Source organism: Maylandia zebra, linkage group LG8 (genome assembly GCF_041146795.1).
Source record: "Maylandia zebra isolate NMK-2024a linkage group LG8, Mzebra_GT3a, whole genome shotgun sequence".
Taxonomy (NCBI): domain Eukaryota; kingdom Metazoa; phylum Chordata; class Actinopteri; order Cichliformes; family Cichlidae; genus Maylandia; species Maylandia zebra.
In genome coordinates, this window is record NC_135174.1 from 25,760,577 (window position 1) to 25,771,227 (window position 10,651).

Sequence of the window (10,651 nt, forward strand, 5' to 3'; positions counted from 1 at the left end):
GTTAAACACACACTGATAGGATAAAGGAGGTCAAACTGTCCTGTACTCATGGCTTTTTCTTTTCTGCGCTAATGAAATGCTGAGTGATGTACAGTAAATGCTGGCAGGACAGAGTATCCATATCAAGGCTTGGGTCTGAGCCAAAATTGTAATTGTGGATTTTTGTTATAAGCATCTCTTTGCTCAGAGTTATTCATTACTCCAGCAGATTTTGTTCGTTTGGCTCCACTGCTTTGTAGCCCTGTCAGCTGCGCTCTGCTCCCATATGCTGCGAGGTATTTAGCTGTGATTGTGATCTTCATTCTTTTTACACAACAGCTTTTTCAAAGGTGCAATGTTTCATTTTTGACAGGCATTTTGAACTATTTTCTGATATTTTACACGTGTCATATGCACAGTTTAGGGATTAACCGATACACTGGCCTAATATTGATATTGGTCACGATGGTGCGGCTGCTGTTTGCCTGATGGTAAATAAATACATTGACTGATGCCTGTGACTAATTTGTTGTGTCATATCAATTATGCACTAGCAAATCATGCAAAAATAGTGTGACGAAGAGCCAAAGGACTTTTTTTTTTTTTTCCTAAGGAAGCTTTCTCTGGTTCACTGGCAAAAACAGAAACCAAAGTAAAAATAAATATTTACATTTAAAAAACAAAAAACATCAGTTTTGATGCTGCCTATCAGTAAATCGACATTTTGAAAATTAGTATTTATAAAGAAACTGACAACTGGCACATCCTTAGTACAGGGATACATCCAGGACATTAGAAATAATCTAAGACAGCATTTAAAACAGCTATCAGCAGGGTTTTTCCGGGGTTAAAATGAGCAGTTGGGGTTTTTTCCTACACATGTAAGAGACTGATGCACAGCACACTGGTAACAGGTCACAGCTTGATGAAGTTTGCATGCTGTCGCTTGGTAAAATTTGTCACCGAAAGGCATGCTCTGCACAGAAAACCTCTGTGCAACTGCTTTGGTTGCCTGCAACCACTCACCAACCAACCAGCTACGGAGTACACATTTTTATCCCAGCGACTAGAGGTTGCCAGGGGGTTTGCCAACTGGTCTCCAGGCTTGTGTGCCTGAGGTCTGAGGTACCAGCTGCTCCTCTCACACTAAAAGCAACAAATCTGTGTTACTTAATCAAAGCAGATCATAATTACAGTGCTGATGATGTTCTTGAAGCTCTGGCTAAAAGCTCTTTAGTAGCTACCACAAATATTTCTGTGCAGGAAAAAGTTTAATCAAGAGTATTATTAGAGTAAACTTACAGTTATCTTTGATTACTTTTATTTTCAGCGTCCTCCGCTGTTGTACTCACATACAAACTTATAATCACACAAGGAGTTCTCAAAGGACCTCTGATTATGAGCCGATTAGCTTCTGCCCCAGGGGCGAAGATAATGAAAGCATTATTGCCCATTTAATCCTGGATGCCCATGTAGGGAATCTGTCTGGATTAAGCTCTGAATCTTTATAACTTTTTTTTTGTAAGTAGCCACTTTAGCGTCACGGGAACTGCTTGTTCAACATGTCAACAAATCTGCATAAACTTAGGTGGCTCTCACAGAGAGACAAGAGAGAGAGGAAGCAGTGCCAGCAAACGTCGGATGGACTCCACCTCGTAAAGTGCTACGCTTCACCCTGGCAGAAATAAACCTCACAGCCCTTGGTGCCAAGTATTCCCGTTGATGAAAAGCTAGTTGTGAGTGGCCCCAGTCGTACCCCGGCAGAGCCAAGCTGACTGGCGTTAATAAGAAAGAAGGGCGGCTGTGTAAAACACTCTTGCAGCTCTTTCTGGCCAATAAAGGCCATTTTACAAGTTATTATTTTCCCCAGTGATTTGGAAGGTGGTGAAGCAAAAGCTGGCAAAGAGGAGCGGCAGCAGAGAGCAGCGACGGTTCAATGGGAATGAGAAATACAAAAGATAAAGCAGGGGAGTCTCTGGTAACCATCTGCATTGAAACCACTGCTTAACAGAAACAACTGAAAAAAAAAACCCCAACTACGCATTAAAACGAAACCTAACCTACAAAGAGAAGACAAAAAGGAGGGGCCCAAACATACTACACTATGAAAAAGGGGAAAAAAAAAAGAAAACCACAAACTCGGTACCCGCTGCTGGCTGACATCTGATGTAATACATCTACTAGTGTGTTTGTGTGCTAGAGGGATGAGACGCTGCAGTATCTAAAAGACAGCAGGACCCCCAGAGCTTTGTGTGAAGACTGGTGCAGAGCAGAGTGATAATCTCTTGTCCTGCTCACCAACACAGCATGCTTATCAGCGGTGGAGCGTCACGGGCCTCTGAATGCAACACGCAAACCAGCTACGACATCACACTGGAGGGTTAGACTCATTCTTCTCTGCTAATGAGGTCTGAATTGCCACTTTCCATTAGAACCATTACTGTGTGCCCAAAACATTACAGCAGGATGGCCTGCTATTAAACTGCAGCCGAACCAACAGTCTGGTAATTGAAATAAATAATATGAATACATTTTTATAAACATCAGGACAAAAATGTCAAAACTAATATATTTGCACTTTTCTGCGTTGTACAGCAAGAACTTAACCACATGACACGAAGATATTGGGGCTTAGAAACTGGTAAACTGAACTAAACTGGTTTGTCTGGCGTTATTCAAGCAATTTAAAAATAATCAATTATTCAGTAATTAAAATATCCAGGTCTTTACTGATTTCTGGAACACAAACTCTGTGCGTTACTCTTCTTCACAGTGGATTATTCGATTTTTCAACACATTTTGTTATTTGGGGGTTTAAGTCTAATGAAATTACCAAACTATAAGGACATGCGTGTAATTAATAGTAAGGATGTTACCACTGTTCTGGCAATTTCATATTTGATACTAACATCATATGCATTTTTGTATTTGGTGCATAACTTTCACCTATCACTAATATTAGTATTAGCGTTGCCATTTCTCACTAATGTGTTGGGCTGTGAGCTAGATGTGCACACAGTGTAACTGAGGAGGACACCAATCCTACACTGATAGTTCTGTGTATCAAAATTGTGTCACATGTTGAGTCAGTAAAAGGGAGGGAAACTGTGGTTTCTGTGTCCCTAAACAAAATGAGACCAAATCTACACTCATTTGAGGGCTTAGGAGCCAACAGCCTTTGGGAGTGACTACGAATGTAAGAACAATTGGTTCGCTTATATTAAAGGCAGCGAGTCTGGGTGTGTTCAGTAAATAAGTGAATTTACTGTATTTCTAACAATCTGATAAATAAATATGTCCATTCAGCTTTAGCAAATCAAGCCCTAAAAAACAAAGGTTTTAACAATGACGCTACTTTTTGGGGTGCAGAGACTGCCTTTATACAGAAATAAATGGGAGATAGTGCTCGTAAAAGGGTAACAGGTTCACAGCATTTATTGTAAATGCACAGGTTTTGTTTAGGTATCTAATTAATCTAATTCATTATAAGTGACAGAAATAAGTAGAATTCTGTATTTTGGTGCCATAATAGAATTTTTGCAGCACTGTCACAAAGAAAGAGCAATCCCTAGTTTTCTGTATGTTATTCCAAGCTACCGTCAAACCTGTACATTTGCAAGCATTATACAGGGCCGGCAAACTCTCCAATAGCCCTAAAGTCCATCTAAATATGCAGGTTAACATCATTTCTTGTTTGCTTGCATGCTTGGACTCATTAATTAGTATGCATAATCATGTATAGGCACACTCAGTCAAAGATGCTGGATGTTTGGTTAGTCATCTGAGCACTCTCTTTGTGCATAAAGAGGCCAATTTCTTCGCTTGAATAAATACAAACTGAATCAAACATCATGAGCACTTGTACAGGATGTTTTTACTGATAAAACCCATCAGAATAAAGCTCAAAACATCTATGAAATCCATTCACGATTTAGATTCATGGTTTAATTAGTGGAAGGCAAAAACTCTGTGGGTCAACTCACAGATGTTGGGCAACTAAAGTCAAAGAGACAGTGAAGACCAGTGAATAACTGACATGTCCTATGGTAATCAAGAATGTACATTTATGGGGAAAAGAGTGCATGAGTACTGTGACAACCTGTGCTAATAAAATCCATGATCCAATAAAATCTATGACCCTTTACCAAGACTGTCAATTCTATATTCAGTACCTGGAATTTAGGTCCAAATGGACTCTAGGAGGTTAAAAAGGAAGGAAAACTTGGACTGAACCCATTCACCATACTAGGTTCAGGAATAGCTCTTGACATATTGGCCTACCCAGCATGCCCTCTGCCTCTCTAGACAGCTCTGACATCATTATACAGCAGATACAGACCAGGACATCAGCTGCACAGTCGAGGTTATATAAGTGAACTCTCTACGTTTCTTAGCATTCAGCTCTGCTGCCCCACCATGGGGAAAAGGGAGGGGATGGGAGTAGATGATGAGGGGGAGGAATAAGGAAAAGGAAAAAGAGCAAGGAGGCCAGGAAGAAAGACGAAAAGAAAGAGCGTCTGAAAAAGAGAGGCCCGCTGGGGTGCTTGCTGCCGGGAGAAACTGAAGGTCACCCTTGGCCCCCTTAAGGAGCCCCAGAGAAGAGAAGAGAAGATCAGATCCACCATCCTTGTGATCTTTCAGGCAACCCTGTTACATCACACACTCAGTCAACAAGCAGAGCCAGGATTTCTTATTTGCTTTTCTTCTTTGCATAGAAAAAATAAATACATTTACACTAATAAAAGTTTGAGTGTAAAAAACATCACTTAAATTTGTCTCACACCTCATTTTCAGTCCATTTACAGTCACAGCCTCTAAACGGACCTCTAAAGAACACAGCTGCACTCGAATGGTGGATTTGTCCAAGGCTAATAATCAACCCAGGGACAGAACCCTGAGATTTAAACTGATAGCTAATGATTAATGAATCGCAGCCATCTGGGGTCATATCACCTCATCTGACATAAAGTAACACTTTTAGACTGCTTTTGTATTAAACCCCAAGACTGTACGGTCATTTAGAGCCTCGTCCAAAAATATGACTAATACACTTTTAGGTTTCAGGTCCTTTTGATGTGCAAATTGCTCTCTATCTCTGAAGCGCTTCCAAATGTAAAAACTCTCCATGTTAAGATTTGCAGCTGGTTAGCATGTTTAAAACCTTATAGCCTGCTAACTGATAAATGCTTCACTGAGCCAGAGAAAGTGTTTCTGTTGCAAGCTTGATGGATTCGACTGCAAGAGCCTACAGCTTTTAGACTGTCACCTTCTATCAGCACAGCACAAGCCGCTAAGAATCCAGACCCAGGAAAGGCGTTAAGCAGAGTGGTTACATTAAGTGATTTCATTATTATAGTGCTGTAATGTGGTGATGACTGCTTTTGCACGCAAACAGCTGCGAGTGCGCACAGGGAACAATCCCAGTTGCATTTACGGTACTAACGATCTGCAATTGTGCACAGTGGTTGTTTTCAGCAGGGATTCTCACATGCCTCGTGGGGATGATGAAGGTGTCAGTGTTGCTTGTCGTCTGTCAGTCAAAGCTGCTGCATATTAACAAGCATTATTAAGGTTTTTCTTGGCATCATTAAGCAGTTCAGTTGGCAACACTTTGCATTTGGTTTGGCATTCATGCCAAAGCTGGCTTTAACCACCCTGCTGTATTGAACTGTACTCTATTCTGCAGCTGTTTATCTAAAACAAACTGTATTAGTGGATGCACAGCATAACAGCGCATTTAACAGCTGCAATTGCTTTAATGTGCTGATCAACTGGAACAATGCTCTGATATGTGCAATATAAAGTGATCAGATCTGACAGCGATCACCAGAGCTGTACTGGTGTACTTGTGCATAGACAGAAGCAGGAAGAGAAAAGGTCCTAAATGCTAGCCTGTAAGGATTACAGGGACTATTATGTAACCAGCTATATTTACACAAATGCACAAAATACATGCAAACATAGGATCTTGCAAACTTAAAAGTGCATACTCGTTTTGATCTATAGGACTGTTTGCAATGCAAGATCATTTCCAGTGCTTTAAAATCTTACTTCTGCATCACCTGAGCAGGGCTGTGGTGTCCATGAGAGGGAAACAGAGTGACACAACCCCCCATCAGTGACACATTACTGGCCTCCCACCAATGAATGAGAGCATGGATAAAACCAGCGGTTGCATATAGTCAGTAGATTTGCTCAACCACCATATACATTATACCTTTGCACAGTCAGTTGCTATTTTTGCAGATTGATATTGATAAAGCAGAATTAAAAGTGGAATCATATGCCTCAGCACGATTGCAGTGAATCACATTAATGACTCAATAAGTGCAATCTGTATAATAACTATTTTCACTGTAGACACTTGTGTTGATGATAAGCTTTAGTACTATTACTAAATTATGGCCATAGCTTTTACTTCAAGAGTCTAAATCCCACCCTCTACAAAATGATGCTTAAACTCTTGTGCAACACTACTTTTCATTTAATATTGCTTGCATTAGTGCACAGGGCTGCACAGGAGCCTGAAAATACAATAAAGTTTTTTCCCCTCTTTCTGATCAAATATTCTGACTTCCTGTGGACCTCCCCTTCACCACCCCACTGTAAAAAAAGAAAAAGAAAATCCTGGAAACGCCCCTGACATAAAAGTTAATTTATTAGAGCCGTAAGTCATAGTAATAATAAGTATTGATCTGCAGTGCTCTTACTGATACTAGATTACAGACAGCACTGTAACTTCTGCAACATCCGAGGGAAGAAAAAGTTGGAAACCAAATTAGGGTCAGGTAACCGCCGCTTGAGGTTCCCTTTAGGACTGTAGGTGTAGCCTGTCATAGCTACTGATCTTTATCAGTTAGGCTATCAGCCCCTATGTGTGTGTGCACGTGTGCATGCGTGATTTGACCGTGCGCGTCAGTGTGCAGCAGGCGTAAATGCCAAGCTGCACACACCACAATTAACCGCAACAAAAGCAAACAAAAAAAAAGGCTGTCAGTACCCTGACGATCACTTTGGGTATGCTGACAACTGCTAGCCGGAGTGACGAGCAGGATTACCCAGCCCCTGCTGGACTCCACTCCGTGCGTTACCCTTCGCTGCTGATCCGATCTGTCAAACCAGCCCGGGCTACTGAGGCTAGCGCCGCCAAACAACTGCCTGCCCACCACGCTGTGAACGTCGTGTTTCGGCATGATCGCGACACTCACCTTCACCTTCAGTTACTCCCCACGCGGTTTGGACACAACTTCCCGCTGGGATACGGGGCGGAAATAAAGCGTGAGAAAGTCCCCGGGTTCATGCACAAGTGTAGCAGTAGAGAAGCGCTGGATGGCTCCCCCGTCCCCTCACTCCGAGCCCATTCCTCGGCCAAGCTGCTGCTCCTCGTACCGTCAAATTATCTCCCCGCTCGGACAACAACCCCCAGTGCTCCTTCCTGCAAAGCTTCAGCGCGGATTGAAGCCGTTTGTTTCCTCTTTTTGCTGCCTTCCAGTAGCGTTTGGATGGGCTGCAACGACATCGGGGGAAAGAAGCGAAAAAGAAATACTACACGCTCGCTCCTCCCTCCGCTTATGCCCGGTACAGTAAGGGCAGCGCTCGGCGGTGTAAGCACTTATTAAAACTATCTACTGCTCTCTACAGGAATTCCACTGTAAAGCACGCACTGTACACACGGACACATGTCGGGACGTTCGTGTCGCGTGAAATGCGGCGCAATCCTCTTCTTTGACTCGCCTCACTTGCCCTTATTTATTGACTTCATCATCACCCCCTCGGAGGCCCCCTCCATCCCCGTTTCCTCCTCATCCTTCCCTCCCTCCCCCTGAGAATCTGGGAGTCATTCACCTCAATGAACATTCAGATGTCATGAATGGACGTAATAGGAAACAATGTAAGAGCCGGGGAAATATAATAATATATATTAATAATAAAATAACTAATATAGATATATACAGATACATTTTATTAATAGGATTCCACAAATAGCTATATTTTGATTGGAATCGGTTTGGACGTGCATTTTTTTAATATAATTGATTAGGTCTATTGAAGAATCAATAAAATTGAGCAATTTATTGAATAATTCTTTAGAAAAAATCAAACGTAAGCTGACTATATGGGAGTATGCCCATGCTTTTCAGACATTTTACACATGAAGTGATTAGAAATAATCACCAAAATAATTAATAATCCTTCCGAGTTTATTGTCTTGTTTGATTAATATCCCTTTACAGTTGATTTTTAAAGAAAGGTGGATAGTGAAATATTTTTATTCAATAAAGCACTCGATTTTATTGATTCATCTGTTAGCCTAATCAATTATCATATCTTTTAAACATATATGTCCAAACCTACTCCAATAAAATCTTTTTCTAAATAAAATAAAATTATCTACAATTCTAAGAAAATATTGTCTTGTTTTTAATTTGATAGCACCAGCAAAAAATGTGGAAATTAGGGACAGGGGCAAAAAGGGTCTCGAAAAATGGTCCTAAAAAATGCTGGAGAAACATTTTGCAACTATTTAGGTGAGCATAAAATGTGCATCTTAAGTAGGCGAAGTTTTTCATGAGTAAAGCTAGGAATTAGTTCATCAATATGCAAAAATGCGCATTACAACAATCTCAGAATAATTTTCTTTAATGTAAAATTGCAAAGACTTTGAATGTCTCATCATCTACAGTACGTAACACCATGAAATGATTCCAAGAATCTGGAGAAATCTCTGTACACAAGGGACAAAGCTGAAAATCAATACTGGATGCATGTGATGTTTAGGTCCTCAGGCGGCACTGCATTAAAGACAGGCATCATTCTGTCATGGAAATCACAGTATGGGCTCAGGAACACTTCAGAAGTCATTGTGTGTGAAAGTTCACCGTGCCATTAACAAATTCAGGTTAAAGCTCCATCATGCAAAGAAGAAGCCATATGTCAACATAATTCTAAAACGCCGCCGTCTTCTCTGGATCAAAGCTCATTTTGACCTCTCTGCATTCAGTCATACTTGTTATTAATCTCTGTCTCTCTTCCACAGCATGTCTTTTGTCCAGTCTTCCTTCTCTCACCCCAACCAATCACAGCAGAAGGCCGCCCCTCCCTGAGCCTGGTTCTGCAGGAGGTTTCTTCCTGTTAAAGGGGAGTTTTTCCTTCCCACTGTCGCCAAAGTGCTTGTTCATAGGGGGTTGTTGGGTTTTTCTCTGTTGTATTATTGTAGGCGACTGTTGTGATTTGACGCTATATAAGTAAAATTGAATTAAATTGAATTTAAGGAGGGTGACTGTCTGGCTAATCAGAGTTAAGTTCAGAAACCTGCTGTCTCTGATGGTATGGGGATGCGTTAGTGCCTATGGAATTGTCAGCTTTCACATATGGAACGGGACCATCAGTGCTATAAAGGTATTAAAGGTTTTAGAAGAACACATGCTTCCATCCAGATGATGTCCTGTTCACGGAAGCTTATATATTTCAGTAGGATGATGATGATGCTAAACAGCTTACTGTGGCTATTAGAGCAGCATGGCTTCATAGCAGAGGAGTCGGGATGCTGAAGCGACCTGCATGCAGTTCAGGCCTTTGCCCCGCTGGAAGTGAAAAATATAACAAAGGAGACGCAGCACTGCGGCGCAGATAGAAACCTACATCAGACAAAGAGCAGGCTTCAGACCGCTCTAAATGCTGTTGTTTTTTTAACATTTGGCTCTAATATATGGTGCATCTTATATATTCCTTATTTTTAACTCACTGGATGTTAGAAAGGCAACCAGCAAGACTGCACCCCTTGCCGTGCCATTTCTGGTCTGCGAGCCGTATGTTTGTCACCCCTAGATTACGCATCATATTTAATAAAACGTGTTTTCTTCTCACTACAATCTCATTCTCGCTTTCTTGTGCATCATTCCACTTATTTAATAGCTAACAACAACTGTGGATACAGAGCGGATAATATTCTTTGTTATCATCAAATATAATATTAAACTTGAGAGATAATAGACACCACTTATTTTGATCAAAATAACAGCTGGAAAAACATAATCTTCTTTCTTGCAGCAAAATTAACACAATTGCTTCAAATAAGCCGTCCCGCTGAGATCCCGAAGGCATCAAGGATTCTATCATCAAATGGTAAAGTGCAAAAGCTTTCTTTTTTCAAAAAAAAAAAATATAAATAATACCATCAAATCTTTTTTAGAATAAAGTCCAACTTTTTTTTTCTTAAAAAGAGCATGGCGCCGGAAGATCTTATGAAGTGAAGCTTCAGGGATTCAAAAGCTTTCTCCTTCCTCTCTCCAGTCTTGAGAGACATCCTGTGTTTGGTGAATGTACAGCCCCTGAAAGCCATACGGATATTTCTGTCCAGCTAATCTTGCTCGCAAATATGCAGGCAGTCGTCAGCTCCGAGAGTGACACACTCTGTTGACACTGAACACCCAGAATGTGTGGCATTTACATTTCATGGGTTTGCAGAAGTGGAAATGTGTAAAGAATAAAGGTTTATTTCAAGTTCAAATGCCACTGCAGCACACACATGAACGATTTTTGTGTGTCTGCATTCCCACACAGGGCTTTAAAATGTGAACCCTAATATGAGACTTTCTGTTTGGCGTCGCGCTAGTGTCATTTGCTGCTTTGTTTCATTTCCTCTTCTATTTTCAGGAAGAGCCTGTTCTGT

General features: G+C 41.0%; 1 protein-coding gene across 1 annotated transcript in view; it reads right to left on the bottom strand.

Moving 5' to 3' along the window:
- thrab (thyroid hormone receptor alpha b) overlaps positions 1-7,697 on the bottom strand; it is a 154,921-nt gene extending 147,224 nt beyond the window's left edge. The window contains exon 1 of the mRNA XM_004556777.6: positions 7,188-7,697. The gene's annotated coding sequence lies outside the window, so the exon portion shown is untranslated. The remainder of the gene's footprint in view (positions 1-7,187) is intronic.
- Between the last annotated feature and the right edge of the window lie 2,954 nt (positions 7,698-10,651).